This window comes from Phyllobates terribilis, unplaced genomic scaffold (assembly GCF_046119375.1).
Source record: "Phyllobates terribilis strain yellow unplaced genomic scaffold, ASM4611937v1 Scaffold_12__6_contigs__length_324123572, whole genome shotgun sequence".
Taxonomy (NCBI): Eukaryota; Metazoa; Chordata; class Amphibia; order Anura; family Dendrobatidae; genus Phyllobates; species Phyllobates terribilis.
In genome coordinates this window covers 233,504,356-233,520,302 of record NW_027362772.1, presented here as the reverse complement: position 1 = coordinate 233,520,302, position 15,947 = coordinate 233,504,356, and positions in this window count along the sequence as shown.

The following is a 15,947-nucleotide window of genomic DNA, read 5'->3' as shown; positions in this document are numbered from 1 at the left end:
AGGGCAGCAGCAGTAACGACACGGAGTCAGTGATGCAGTTCAGGGCCTTTACTCACAGTTCTTATTATCCAGACCACGTCTGCAGGTAACGGCTGCCCACGTCGTACTGTGCTCACCAGGTGAGGGGCTCAGACAACTCCCAGATAACTTTGGAGCGCTTCACAGGACCCCCTTTGTGTGTCCTTTGTCTGGCCTTTCTTACCAACACTACTGTCCGGCTGCCTCGGGCCTTCTCTTGGTAAACTTTGCGCCAGTTTCCCTGACCCTATGTGGTGCCCTCCTAGCGGGTGGAGCAAGGGGCTGCGCCACATAAAATGTCAGAGCCTCCGGTTTCTAGCTGAGGGTCGTTTCCTGCCTCCACTAGTTCAGGGACCGGTCTCCCCCTTTGGCCTGACCCCTCCACGCAGGTGGATTCGGGCGTGCGGTGGCGACTCGCCCGTCCGCACCCCTGGGATCCCTTCATTCCTCGTTCCTGGAGCCTTCTCCGCTCCTCTTCCTTCCTTCTCCCTCTTGCAGGCCTGGGCCTCTGTTACTAGGCCCGCCTCCGGAGCAGAGCTCATGCAGAGCCCCTGCTCCCTGCCACTTCTGCTCAGACTTCTCTGCACTGAACTAAGATGGTGCCCACCTTTTATACTCCCTTCTCAATGCACCCAGGAACTGCTTCCTCCCTGCTCCTGCACTGCAGGGTTCCCCTTCCTCAGTGTTCCCTCCCCCCACTCCAGCCAGGGACAGGGACTGTCGTGCCCATCTCAGGGGCATATTGGTCGCCCTGCCCCACGGCAATGTGGTGTAATGCATGCAGGTGTCGGGTCCTGATCCACACTCCATCCTTATCTGAGAGTGAGATATCACACCTCTGGGTGAGGTGCAATACGTCTGTAGCAACCGAGCCCTCGGTGCTACAGTTCCATTTATCTTCAGCCTAGGTGACGTATTGTGATACAGGGCCATGATTTTGGCTATAAAAGGGTCCCCTAGACCCCTACCCCAAGCTTTTTAAGAGAATCATATATGGCGTGCCAGGAGACTCTATGGAATGCTTTCTCAGCATCCAACGAGAGTATCTACTTACAAATTTTTAACTGCATCTAGCCCAGGAAATACTTTGTGCCTAGTAGCAGTGTCTGCTAGTCAGCGGATTATCCCAGCTGTTAAGCAAGCTACACCACCTGTAGTTTGGACACTTAATTTTTTCAAAGGAAATGCTTCGGGACCATGGGATACTCAGTGAAGAGCATCAGGAGGCACCCCAAGGCATAGGGGCTGGGACTGGCACTAGGATGCCTTGCGGTGGACAGCCGAGCTCGATCCTTATAAAAGCTTTTTAACTGCAGCAGCTTTAGTGGACGCTACTGGAGCTGGAATTACGCGGCTGCTGGCATGAGACTTGCCCTCCAATAGATCCTTGTAAATGGATTTAAAGTGTATTCATTCAAATTAGAGGGACAATTTAAATTAAAAAGCTTAGAGCTGCCTCCACCACAGGGGGGCTCTCTCGACCCACCAGCGGACAGGCACCAGTATTGGGAGAGGGGGGCTGGCCGTCAGGGTTCACCGCGGCTCTGGCACAAACCCGGCGACACGGAGGTGGCACGGGCAGGAGCGGACTGGCCGTCTCGGCTTTTCACTTTTTGGATTTTAGAAGGGCATGACATGCCTATATCTGTGTCTCCCCCTCCTTTTACTCCTCCACCTCTTTTCTTTTCGCATGACTATATGTACTTGTCACTTTTCCATGTGTTAGTTGTGTCTTCTGAGCAGTTTGTCAGCTTTTGGACACCTTTGAAGGTGTTTTCTATGTGTTTCTATGTGTTTTTGTTTGCCTGCCATTGGTTTTAACGGTGTTCGAAGGTGTTCGACGAACAGTTCGACGAACAGTTCGGCGAACACACGGGTGTTCGACGAACCGAACCGAACTCGAACACTACGGGGGTGGCTCAACACTAGAGCTTAGTATAGATGGACTAAGAATAAGTCCCACACTCTGCTACAAGCCCAAAATTATTTTCTGAGCTAGATGCAGATAAAAATTATTTGTAATTTGCAAGCTGGAGGAGCTTAGTATAGATGGACTAAGAATAAGTACCACACACTGCTACAAGCCCAAAATTATTTTCCGAGCTTGATGCAGATAAAAATTATTTGTAATTTGCAAGCTGGAGGAGCTTAGTATAGATAGACTAAGAATAATTCCCACACACTGCTCCAATCCCAAAATTATTTTCCGAGCTAGTTGCAGATAAAAATTATTTGTAATTTGCAAGTTGGTGGAGCTTAGTATAGATGGAATAAGAATAAGTCCCACATACTGATACTAGTCCAAAATTATTTTCCGAGCTAGATGCAGATAAAAATTATTTGTAATTTGCAAGCTGGAGTAGCATAGTATAGATGGACTAAGAGTAAGTCCCACACACTGCTACAAGCCCAAAATTATTTTCCGAGCTAGATGCAGATAAAAATTATTTGTAATTTGCAAGCTGGGGGAGCTTAGTATAGATGGAATAAGAATAAGTCCCACACACTGATACTAGTCCAAAATTATTTTCCGAGCTAGATGCAGATAAAAATTATTTGTAATTTGCAAGCTGGAGTAGCATAGTATAGATGGACTAAGAGTAAGTCCCACACACTGCTACAAGCCCAAAATTATTTTCCGAGCTAGATGCAGATAAAAATTATTTGTAATTTGCAAGCTGGGGGAGCTTATTATCGATGGACTAAGAATAAGTCCCACACACTGCTACAAGCCCAAAATTATTTTCCGAGCTAGATGCAGATGCAAATTATTTGCAATTTGCAAGCTGGTGTAGCTTAGTTGGACTAAGAATAAGTCCTACACACTGCTACAAGCCCAAAATTATTTTTCTAGCTAGATGCAGATAAAAATTATTTGTAATTTGCAAGCTGGAGGAGCTTAGATGGACTAAGAATAAGTCCTACACACTGCTACAAGCCCAAAATTATTTTTCGAGCTAGATGCAGATAAAAATTATTTGTAATTTGCAAGCTGGAGGAGCTTAGTATAGATGGACTAAGAATAAGCCCCACACACTGCTACAAGCCCAAAATTATTTTCCGAGAGAGATGCAGATAAAAATTATTTGTAATTTGCAAGCTGGAGGAGATTAGTATAGATGGAATAAGAATAAGTCCCTCACACTGATACTAGCCCAAAATTATTTTCCGAGCTAGATGCAGATAAAAATTATTTGTAATTTGCAAGCTGGAGGAGCTTAGTATAGATGGACTAAGAATAAGTCCCACACACTGCTACAAGCACAAAATTATTTTCCAAGCTAGATGCAGATACAAATTATTTGTAATTTGCAAGCTGGTGGAGCTTAGTATAGATTGACTAAGAATAAGTCCCACACACTTCTACAAGCCCAAAATTATTTTCCGAGCTAGATGCAGATAAAAATATTTGTAATTTGCAAGCTGGTGGAGCTTAGTATAGATGGACTAAGAATAAGTCCCACACACTGCTACAAGCCCAAAATTATTTTCCGAGCTAGATGCAGATAAAAATTATTTGTAATTTGCAAGGTGGTGGAGCTTAGTATAGATGGACTAAGAATAAGTCCCACACACATCTACAAGCCCAAAATTATTTTCCGTGCTAGATGCAGATAAAAATTATTTGTAATTTGCAAGCTGGAGGAGCTTAGTATAGATGGACTAAGAATAAGTCCCACACACTGCTACAAGCCCAAAATTATTTTCCGAGCTAGATGCAGATAAAAATTATTTGTAATTTGCAAGCTGGAGGAGCTTAGTATAGATGGACTAAGAATAAGTCCCACACACTGCTACAAGCCCAAAATTATTTTCCGAGCTAGATGCAGATAAAAATAATTTGTAATTTGCAGGCTGGAGGAGCTGAGTATAGATGGACTAAGAATAAGTCCCACACACTGCTACTAGTCCAAAATTATTTTCCGAGCTACATGCAGATAAAAATTAATTGTAATTTGCAAGCTGGAGGAGCTTAATATAGATGGACTAAGAATAAGTCCCACACACTGCTACAAGCCCAAAATTATTTTCCGAGCTAGAAGCAGATAAAAATTCTTTGTAATTTGCAAGCTGGAGGAGCATAGTATAGATGGACTAAGAATAAGTCCAACACACTGCTACAAGCCCAAAATTATTTTCCGAGCTAGAAGCAGATAAAAATTATTTGTAGCTTGCAAGCTGGAAGAGCATAGTATAGATGGACTAAGAGTAAGTTCCACACACTGCTACAAGCCCAAAATTATTTTCTGAGCTAGATGCAGATAAAAATTATTTGTAGTTTGCAAGCTGGAGGAGCTTAGTATAGATGGACTAAGAATAAGTCCCACACACTGCTACAAGCCCAAAATTATTTTCTGAGCTAGACGCAGATAAAAATTATTTGTAATTTGCAACCTGGAGGAGCTGAGTATAGATGGACTAAGAATAAGTCCCACACACTGCTAAAAGGCCATAATTATTTTCCGAGCTAGATGCAGATAAAAATTATTTGTAATTTGCAAGGTGGGGGAGCTTAGTATAGATGGACTAAGAATAAGTCCCACACACTGCTACAAGCCCAAAATTATTTTCCGAGCTAGATGCAGATAAAAATTATTTGTAATTTGCAAGCTGGAGGAGCTTAGTATAGATGGACTAAGAATATGTCCCACACACTGCTACAAGCCCAAAATTATTTTCCGAGCTAGATGCAGATAAAAATTATTTGTAATTTGCAAGCTGGAGGAGCTTAGTATACATGTACTAAGAATAAGTCCCACACTCTGCTACAAGCCCAAAATTATTTTCCGAGCTAGATGCAGATAAAAATTATTTGTAATTTGCAAGCTGGAGGAGCTTAGTATAGATGGACTAAGAATATGTCACACACACACTGCTACAAGCCCAAAATTATTTTCCGAGCTAGATGCAGATAAAAATTATTTGTAATTTGCAAGCTGGAGGATCTTAGTATAGATGGACTAAGAATAAGTCCCACACACTGCTACTAGCCCAAAATTAATTTCCGAGCTAGATGCAGATAAAAACTATTTGTAATTTGCAAGCTGGAGGAGCTTAGTATAGATGGACTAAGAATAAGTCCCACACACTGCTACAAGCCCAAAATTATTTTCCGAGCTAAATGCAGATAAAAATTATTTGCAATTTGCAAGCTGGAGGAGCTTAGTATATATGGACTAAGAATAAGTCGCACACACTGCTACAAGCCCAAAATTATTTTGCGAGCTAGAAGCAGATAAAAATTATTTGTAGCTTGCAAGCTGGAAGAGCATAGTATAGATGGACTAAGAATAAGTTCCACACACTGCTACAAGCCCAAAATTATTTTCCGAGCTAGATGTAGAAAAAATTATTTGTAATTTGTAGGCTGGAGGAGCTTAGTATAGATGGACTAAGAATAAGTCCCACACACTGCTACTAGTTCAAAATTATTTTCCAAGCTAGATGCAGATAAAAATTATTTGTAATTTGCAAGCTGATGGAGCTTAGTATAGATGGACTAAGAATAAGTCCCACACACTGCTACAAGCCCAAAATTATTTTCCGAGCTAGAAGCAGATAAAAATTATTTGTAATTTGCAAGCTGTAGGAGCTTAGTATAGATGGACTAAGAATAAGTCCCACATACTGCTACAAGCCCAAAATTATTTTCCGAGCTAGATGCAGATAAAAATTATTTGTAATTTGCAAGCTGGTGGAGCTTAGTATAGATGGACTAAGAATAAGTCCCACACACTGCTACAAGCCCAAAATTAATTTCCAAGCTAGATGCAGATACAAATTATTTGTAATTTGCAAGCGGCTGGAGCTTAGTATAGATGGACTAAGACTAAGTCCCACACACTTATACAAGCCCAAAATTATTTTCCGAGCTAGATGCAGATAAAAAATATCTGTAATTTGCAAGCTGGTGGAGCTTAGTATAGATGGACTAAGAATAAGTCCCACACACTGCTACAAGCCCAAAATTATTTTCCGAGCTAGATGCAGATAAAAATTATTTGTAATTTGCAAGCTGGTGGAGCTTAGTATAGATGGACTAAGAATAAGTCCCACACACTTCTACAAACCCAAAATTATTTTCCGTGCTAGATGCAGATAAAAATTATTTGTAATTTTCAAGCTGGAGGAGCTTAGTATAGATGGACTAAGAATGAGCCCCACTCACTGCTACAAGCCCAAAATTATTTTCCGAGCTAGATGCAGATAAAAATTATTTGCAATTTGCAGGCTGGAGGAGCTTAGTATAGATGGACTAAGAATAAGTCCCACACACTGCTACTAGTCCAAAGTTATTTTCCGAGCTAGATGCAGAAAAAAATTATTTGTAATTTGCAGGCTGGAGGAGCTTAGTATAGATGGACTAAGAATAAGTCCCACACACTGCTACTAGTCCAAAATTATTTTCCGAGCTAGATGCAGATAAAAATTATTTGTAATTTGCAAGCTGGAGGAGCTTAGTATAGATGGACTAAGAATAAGTCCCACACACTGCTACAAGCCCAAAATTATTTTCCGAGCTAGATGCAGATAAAAATTATTTGTAATTTGCAAGCTGGAGGAGCTTAGTATAGATGGACTAAGAATAAGTCCCACACACTGCTACAAGCCCAAAATTATTTTCCGAGCTAGATGCAGATAAAAATTATTTGTAATTTGCAAGCTGGTGGAGCTTAGTATAGATGGACCAAGAATAAGTCCCACACACTTCTACAAGCCCAAAATTATTTTCCGTGCTAGATGCAGATAAAAATTATTTGTAATTTGCAAGCTGGAGGAGCTTAGTTTAGATGGACTAAGAATAAGTCCCACACACTGCTACAAGCCCAAAATTATTTTCCGAGCTAGATGCAGATAAAAATTATTTGTAATTTGCAAGCTGGAGGAGCTTAGTTTAGATGGACTATGAATAAGTCCCACACACTGCTACTAGTCCAAAATTATTTTCCGAGCTAGATGCAGATAAAAATTATTTGTAATTTGCAAGCTGGAGGAGCTTAGTATAGATGGACTAAGAATATGTCCCACACACTGCTACAAGCCCAAAATTATTTTCCGAGCTAGATGCAGATAAAAATTATTTGTAATTTGCAAGCTGGAGGAGCTTAGTATACATGTACTAAGAATAAGTCCCACACTCTGCTACAAGCCCAAAATTATTTTCCGAGCTAGATGCAGATAAAAATTATTTGTAATTTGCAAGCTGGAGGAGCTTAGTATAGATGGACTAAGAATATGTCACACACACACTGCTACAAGCCCAAAATTATTTTCCGAGCTAGATGCAGATAAAAATTATTTGTAATTTGCAAGCTGGAGGATCTTAGTATAGATGGACTAAGAATAAGTCCCACACACTGCTACTAGCCCAAAATTATTTTCCGATCTAGATGCAGATAAAAACTATTTGTAATTTGCAAGCTGGAGGAGCTTAGTATAGATGGACTAAGAATAAGTCCCACACACTGCTACAAGCCCAAAATTATTTTCCGAGCTAGATGCAGATAAAAATTATTTGCTATTTGCAAGCTGGAGGAGCTTAGTATATATGGACTAAGAATAAGTCGCACACACTGCTACAAGCCCAAAATTATTTTGCGAGCTAGAAGCAGATAAAAATTATTTGTAGCTTGCAAGCTGGAAGAGCATAGTATAGATGGAATAAGAATAAGTTCCACACACTGCTACAAGCCCAAAATTATTTTCCGAGCTAGATGTAGAAAAAATTATTTGTAATTTGTAGGCTGGAGGAGCTTAGTATAGATGGACTAAGAATAAGTCCCACACACTGCTACTAGTTCAAAATTATTTTCCGAGCTAGATGCAGATAAAAATTATTTGTAATTTGCAAGCTGATGGAGCTTAGTATAGATGGACTAAGAATAAGTCCCACACACTGCTACAAGCCCAAAATTATTTTCCGAGCTAGAAGCAGATAAAAATTATTTGTAATTTGCAAGCTGTAGGAGCTTAGTATAGATGGACTAAGAATAAGTCCCACATACTGCTACAAGCCCAAAATTATTTTCCGAGCTAGATGCAGATAAAAATTATTTGTAATTTGCAAGCTGGTGGAGCTTAGTATAGATGGACTAAGAATAAGTCCCACACACTGCTACAAGCCCAAAATTAATTTCCAAGCTAGATGCAGATACAAATTATTTGTAATTTGCAAGCGGCTGGAGCTTAGTATAGATGGACTAAGACTAAGTCCCACACACTTATACAAGCCCAAAATTATTTTCCGAGCTAGATGCAGATAAAAAATATCTGTAATTTGCAAGCTGGTGGAGCTTAGTATAGATGGACTAAGAATAAGTCCCACACACTGCTACAAGCCCAAAATTATTTTCCGAGCTAGACGCAGATAAAAATTATTTGTAATTTGCAAGCTGGTGGAGCTTAGTATAGATGGACTAAGAATAAGTCCCACACACTTCTACAAACCCAAAATTATTTTCCGTGCTAGATGCAGATAAAAATTATTTGTAATTTTCAAGCTGGAGGAGCTTAGTATAGATGGACTAAGAATGAGCCCCACTCACTGCTACAAGCCCAAAATTATTTTCCGAGCTAGATGCAGATAAAAATTATTTGCAATTTGCAGGCTGGAGGAGCTTAGTATAGATGGACTAAGAATAAGTCCCACACACTGCTACTAGTCCAAAGTTATTTTCCGAGCTAGATGCAGAAAAAAATTATTTGTAATTTGCAGGCTGGAGGAGCTTAGTATAGATGGACTAAGAATAAGTCCCACACACTGCTACTAGTCCAAAATTATTTTCCGAGCTAGATGCAGATAAAAATTATTTGTAATTTGCAAGCTGGAGGAGCTTAGTATAGATGGACTAAGAATAAGTCCCACACACTGCTACAAGCCCAAAATTATTTTCCGAGCTAGATGCAGATAAAAATTATTTGTAATTTGCAAGCTGGAGGAGCTTAGTATAGATGGACTAAGAATAAGTCCCACACACTGCTACAAGCCCAAAATTATTTTCCGAGCTAGATGCAGATAAAAATTATTTGTAATTTGCAAGCTGGTGGAGCTTAGTATAGATGGACCAAGAATAAGTCCCACACACTTCTACAAGCCCAAAATTATTTTCCGTGCTAGATGCAGATAAAAATAATTTGTAATTTGCAAGCTGGAGGAGCTTAGTTTAGATGGACTAAGAATAAGTCCCACACACTGCTACAAGCCCAAAATTATTTTCCGAGCTAGATGCAGATAAAAATTATTTGTAATTTGCAAGCTGGAGGAGCTTAGTTTAGATGGACTATGAATAAGTCCCACACACTGCTACTAGTCCAAAATTATTTTCCGAGCTAGATGCAGATAAAAATTATTTGTAAGTTGCAAGCTGGAGGAGCTTAGTATAGATGGACTAAGAATAAGTCCCACACACTGCTATAAGCCCAAAATTATTTTCCGAGCTAGATGCAGATAAAAATTATTTGTAATTTGCAAGCTGGTGGAGCTTAGTATAGATTGACTAAGAATAAGTCCCACACACTGCTACAAGCCCAAAATTATTTTCCGAGCTAGATGCAGATAAAAATTATTTGTAATTTGCAAGCTGGTGGAGATTAGTATAGATGAACTAAGAATAAGTCCCACACACTGCTACAAGCCCAAAATTATTTTCTGAGCTAGATGCAGATAAAAATTATTTGTAGTTTGCAAGCTGGAGGAGCTTAGTATAGATGGACTAAGAATAAGTCCCACACACTGCTACAAGCCCAAAATTATTTTCCGAGCTAGACGCAGATAAAAATTATTTGTAATTTGCAAGCTGGAGGAGCTGAGTATAGATGGACTAAGAATAAGTCCCACACACTGCTACAAGCCCATAATTATTTTCCGAGCTAGATACAGATAAAAATTATTTGTAATTTGCAAGCTGGAGGAGCTTAGTATAGATGGACTAAGAATATGTCCCTGACACTGCTACAAGCCCAAAATTATTTTCCGAGCTAGATGCAGATAAAAATTATTTGTAATTTGCAAGCTGGAGGAGCTTAGTATACATGTACTAAGAATAAGTCCCACACTCTGCTACAAGCCCAAAATTATTTTCCGAGCTAGATGCAGATAAAAATTATTTGTAATTTGCAAGCTGGAGGAGCTTAGTATAGATGGACTAAGAATATGTCCCACACACTGCTACAAGCCCAAAATTATTTTCCGAGCTAGATGCAGATAAAAATTATTTGTAATTTGCAAGCTGGAGGATCTTAGTATAGATGGACTAAGAATAAGTCCCACACACGGCTACTAGCCCAAAATTATTTTCCGAGCTAGATGCAGATAAAAACTATTTGTAATTTGCAAGTTGGAGGAGCTTAGTATAGATGGACTAAGAATAAGTCCCACACACTGCTACAAGCCCAAAATTATTTTCCGAGCTAGATGCAGATAAAAATTATTTGCAATTTGCAAGCTGGAGGAGCTTAGTATACATGGACTAAGAATAAGTCCCACACACTGCTACAAGCCCAAAATTATTTTCCGAGCTAAATGCAGATAAAAATTATTTGTAATTTGCAAGCTAGTGGAGCTTAGTATAGATGGACTAAGAATAAGTCCCACACACTGCTACAAGCCCAAAATTATTTTCCGAGCTAGATGGAGATAAAAATTATTAGTAATTTGCAAGCTGGTGGAGCTTAGTATAGATGGCCTAATAGAATGATGCTATGCCCAAAAGGTTTTAATTGGCTAGGTGCAGTAAAAAAAATTGTATTCTATACACAGGTGATGTAGCTTGCAACACAGATACACTACTCCACTGACTAACACACACTACAAGATGCCAAAAAGGATTAGCTTAGAGCCCAATGCTGTGAAAAACAGTTGCACAGCACTGGCACAGACCTGCCTGGCAAAAAGTCCTAGGAATTGCTGTAAAATAGTCCTTAAAAGTACTGCAATTACAATTATTCCTTACTCCCAACCTATCTATTTAAGAGCACAGACCTGCCTGCTAAAAGTCGTAGGAAATGCTGTAACCTAGTCCTCAAAAGGACTGCAATCACAACTATTCCCTACTCCCAAGCTATCGTATATTTCTGAGAAAATTGGCTTGACATTAACACTGAAAGTATAGCGCACACAGCAACAGCAGTGCCGTCTAACACGCAGCTGAAGCAGTGAGAAAATGGTGGCGACGGGGAAAATGGCTGGGTCTTATAGGGCAAGGACATGTGACATACACAGCCAATGACACATGCCCTTGCTTGTGTGAAAAAAAGCAGTTCGCTCCGTGTGTGTGCTGCTGATAGGCTGACAGATTGCACCTCCCCACTGTAAATGCGGGAAAGAGAAAAAAAAATGGAGATCATCATTATTTCTGCAGAGATCCATCCCCTGCCCCTCCCCCCGCCCCGCTGTACACTCAAACTGCGTATTAACATTGATTATCAACATTACTGTGAAAAAATCCAGTTATGATTTTGGTGCACGAACAGTTATCGAACATAACCTCGAACAGCCAAATTTTTTTCAAATCGTTCGTGTTCGCCGAACGTCTCGATCACCGCTCGAAACAGCTCGAATTTGAGATTGGCGAACAGTTTGAGTCGAACACCACTCATCTCTATAAAGCATATTGAAAGGCTGCAGCACAGCCAAGCAAGCTTTCTGGTGTAGGCACTTCTGGCACCATCACAGCCATGCCAAGTATTGGCTTGGCTGTGATTGGTCAGCACACAATGTGAGAAATAAAAATAATAATAAAAAAAACAGATGTGGGGTCTCCCCTATTTTTGATAACAAGCACGGTAACGCAGACAGCTGTGGGCTGCAGACCTCAGCTATCTGCTTTATCTTGGCTGGTTATCAAAAATAAAGGGGCCATCATGCTTTAATTAATTTAAAAAAATGCCATGGGGTCCCCCATTTTGATAAGCAGCCAAAGTAAAGCAGACAGCTGGGTGCTTGCATTTGCAGGCTGGGAAGGTCCATGGATATTTTGCCCTCCCCAGCCTAAAATAGCAGCCCACAGCTGCACCAGAAACAGCGCATCCATTAGATTGGCACAAATCTGGTGCTTTTCCCTGCTTGCCCTGGTGCATTGGCAAGCGGAGTAATATTTTGGGTTGATGTCAGCTGCGTAAGGTCCATTCATATCAAGCCCAGAGTTTAGTAATGGGGAGGCGCCTTTCAGACACCCCCATTACTAACCCAGTAAGTGAATAGTTAAAAAAATCACAGACACACAGGCAAAAAAAATACTTTATTTGAATAAAGACTCTCTCACACTCCCTTTTTACCAATTTATTAATTAAAAATTAATCCAGGTAATGGTACTCCAATAGTGAAATGTCCCAAGACACCCATCGAATCCTATGGTGTCTCATTGTGATAAAGTTCTCAAAATGAGACTTGATAGTTCACTCCTGTTCAGTGGCAGGCATGGAAATTCTCACGCTCCTGCCTGCCGCTGACCGCAATTAACCCTATTGGGCCTCGCTCTCAGAACTTTCTCACAACGAGAAACTCCATATGATTCAATGGGCATCATGGGACATTTTACTATTGGATAACCATTGACACTTCTTGCATTTATCTTTAATTAATAAATGGGTAACTGAGGGAATATGAGGAAGTCTTTATTTAAATAAAGTATTTTTTTCTGTGTGTTAATTTTTACAACAAGGTTAGTAATCGGGACGCCTGACTGACACCTCTCCATTACTAGCCCCTGGGCTTGGTGTCAGCCAGCTGCTGACATCAACCCCAAAAAGAATTAACCTGATTGCGACAGTACCAGGGCAATCAGGAAGAGCTGAGCCTAAGCGTCAGAATTGGCTTATCAAATATGATGCACCACTTCTGGGGTGGCTGCAGGCTGATATTTGTAGGTTGGGAATAGCCCAATAGGCATTTCCAGCCTATTAATATAAGCCTGCAGCTGTCTGCTTTCCCTTAGCTGGTTATTGAAAATAAGGGGGACCCCAAGCTTTTTTTTTCATTTATTTAATTATTATAAATAAATAAATGAATGAAAAATACTAATAAATATATAAATGAAAAAAAATGACATGGGCCCCCCCTATTTTTAATAACCAGCCAAAGGAAAGCAGACAGCTGGGGGCTGATATTAACAGGTTGGGAAGGGCGATGGATATTGGCCTTTTCTCAGCCTAATAAGACCAGCCCTCAACTGCTCCAGAAATGGCACATCCATTAAATACAATTGAGGGGCAATCAAGAAAAGTTGAGGCTAATTGTCAGAATTGTCACATCTAATGGCTGCGCCATTCCTGGGGCAGCTGAGGGCTGGTCTTATTAGGCTGGGAAGTGCCAATATCCATGTACCTTCTCAGCCTATTAATAACAGCCCCAAGCTGACTGCTTTGCTTGAGATAGTTATTAAAAATAGGGGGGGTCTACATCACTTTTTGGGGAGTCTCCCCATTTTTAATAACCAGCAAGGTCAAAATAAACAAGTGGGGGCTGATATTAATAAGCTGGAATATTGGTCCTTTCCCAGTAGAGATGAGCTGTGTTCGACTAGAACTGTTCGCCAATCTCAAATTCGAGCTGTTTTGGGCGGTGTTCGAGTTGTTCGACGAACCCGAACGATTTGCAAAAAATTCGGCTGTTCGAGGTTATGTTCGATAACTGTTCGTGCACCAAAAGCGTGTCCTGCATGTCTGGCACTATTTAGAGCACCAATCATGCAGGGATTGTCTGCCACTCACTGTAATGCCACAGCCATGGTGGTTGTGGCATTACAGTGATTGCCCAAATCGATGGGAACAGTGCTCACAGTGAAACATGAAAAACCGGCAATTCAGCAGCGGCGTACACCGGTACCCGACAATTTAGAACCGAAAGAATAGAGCTTCACACATAGATTAGAGAGATAGAAACATGTCAGTCACATATATAAGTAGTACAGTGACAGTGTTGATTACTGTACTTGTCATTTAGTGTGAAGGATTTTTTAAAAAAAATATTAGTGTTTTCATGCACAGTCTCTTTAAAAAAGTCGGCCGGCAATTCAGCAGCGGTACCCGACAATTTAGAATAGAAGGAATAGAGAATCACACATAGATTAGATAGATAGAAACATGTCAGTCACATATATAAGAAGTACAGTGACAGTGTTGATTACTGTACTTGCCATTTAGTGTAAAGGATTTATTAAAAAAAATATTAGTGTTTTCATGCACCGTCTCTTTAAAAAAGCCGGCCGGCAATTCAGCAGCGGTACCCGACAATTTAGAATGGAAGGAATAGAGCATCACACATAGATTAGATAGATAGAAACATGTCAGTCACAAATATATGAAGTACAGTGACAATGTTGATTACTGTACTTGTCAATTAGTGTTAAAATAAAGGATTTATTTTAAAAAAAATTGGCGTGGGGGTCCCCATAATTTTAGGCTCTAGCGGAGGTTAAGCAGACACCTGGGGCAGATGTTTGAAGCCTGGGAAGGGGTAATACACACGGAGCTTCCCAGGCTACTAATATCAGCCCCCAGCTGAATGCCTAGCCTTTACTAGCTATTAAAATGGGGGACCCCCCAAAAAATTGACGTGGGGTCCCCCCTATTTTAATAGCTAGCAAAGGCTAGGCAGACAGCTGGGGGCTGATGTTAATAGCCCAGGAAGGGTGCCATGAATATTGGCCCCCTCCCAGGCTAGAAACACCAGCCATCAGCCACCCCAGAAATGGCACATCCATAGGATGCGCCAATTCTGGCACTTAGCCTCGCTCTTCCCACTGCCCTGTAGCGGTGGCAGTGGGGTAATAGGGCTGGGGTTGATGTCAGCTTATAATGCCAGCTGACATCAAGCCCAGGTTAGTAATGGAGAGGCGTCTATAAGACACCCCCATTACTAACCCCATAGTCAAAGTTAAAAAAAAACACAAACACCCAGAATAAAGTCCTTTAATTGAAATAAAGACACAATTCTTTATTGTTCTAAATTAAACCATACTTACAATCACGCCCATTCCAGCTGAAGCCAACGATCCCCTGCAATAAAAGAAAAATAATAAAGCAACATAATCCTTACCTTTCCATGGTTCCCACGACAGCTTCAGCTCTGCTACATCGAGATGACAGGCTGGACCGCAGCAGAAAGCTTCTCAGTGTCTGCGGGATGACAGGCTGGATGGCAGCGTTCTGCTGCGGTCCAGCCTGTCATCTAGATGTAGCAGAGCTGAAGCTGTCATGGGAACCATGGAAAGGTAAGGATGATGTTGCTTTATTATTTTTCTTTTATTTCAGGAGATCGTTGGCTTCAGCTGGAATGGGCGTGACGGTAAGTATGGTTTAATTTAGAACAATAAAGAATTGTGTGTTTATTTCAATTAAAGGACTTTTTTCTGGGTGTTGTGTTTTTTTTAAATACTTTACTAGAAATTCATGATGGTCATGTCTAATATTGGCGTTACCCCATGACTTTCGGGCTTAGGGCCAGCTGATAATGCCAAGCTGGCCCTAACCCCTTTATTACCCAGTGAGCCACCGCATCAGGGCCCTGGATGAGTTGGGTACAGCGCCAGATGATGGCGCTTCTATGAACGCGCCATTTTCCGGGGTGGCTGCGGACTGCAATTTGCAGCGGGGGTGGCCCAGAAAACTTGGGACTCCCTGCGCTGCAGATTCCAGCCCCCAGCTGCCTAGTTGTACCTGGCTGGACACAAAAACAGGGCGAAGCCCCACGTCAATTTTGTTTAAATTATTTCATGAAATAATTAAGAAAAAAAGGGCTTCCCTATATTGTTGTGTCCGGCCAGGTACAAATAGGCAGCTGTTGGTTGGGGGCAGCCCGTTCCTGCCTGCTGCACCTGACTGGACACAAATATAGTGCGAAGCCCCACGTCAATTTTTTTTTAATTATTTCATGAATTTCCTGAAATAATTTAAAAAAATTGAAGTGGGGCTTCGCACTATATTTGTGT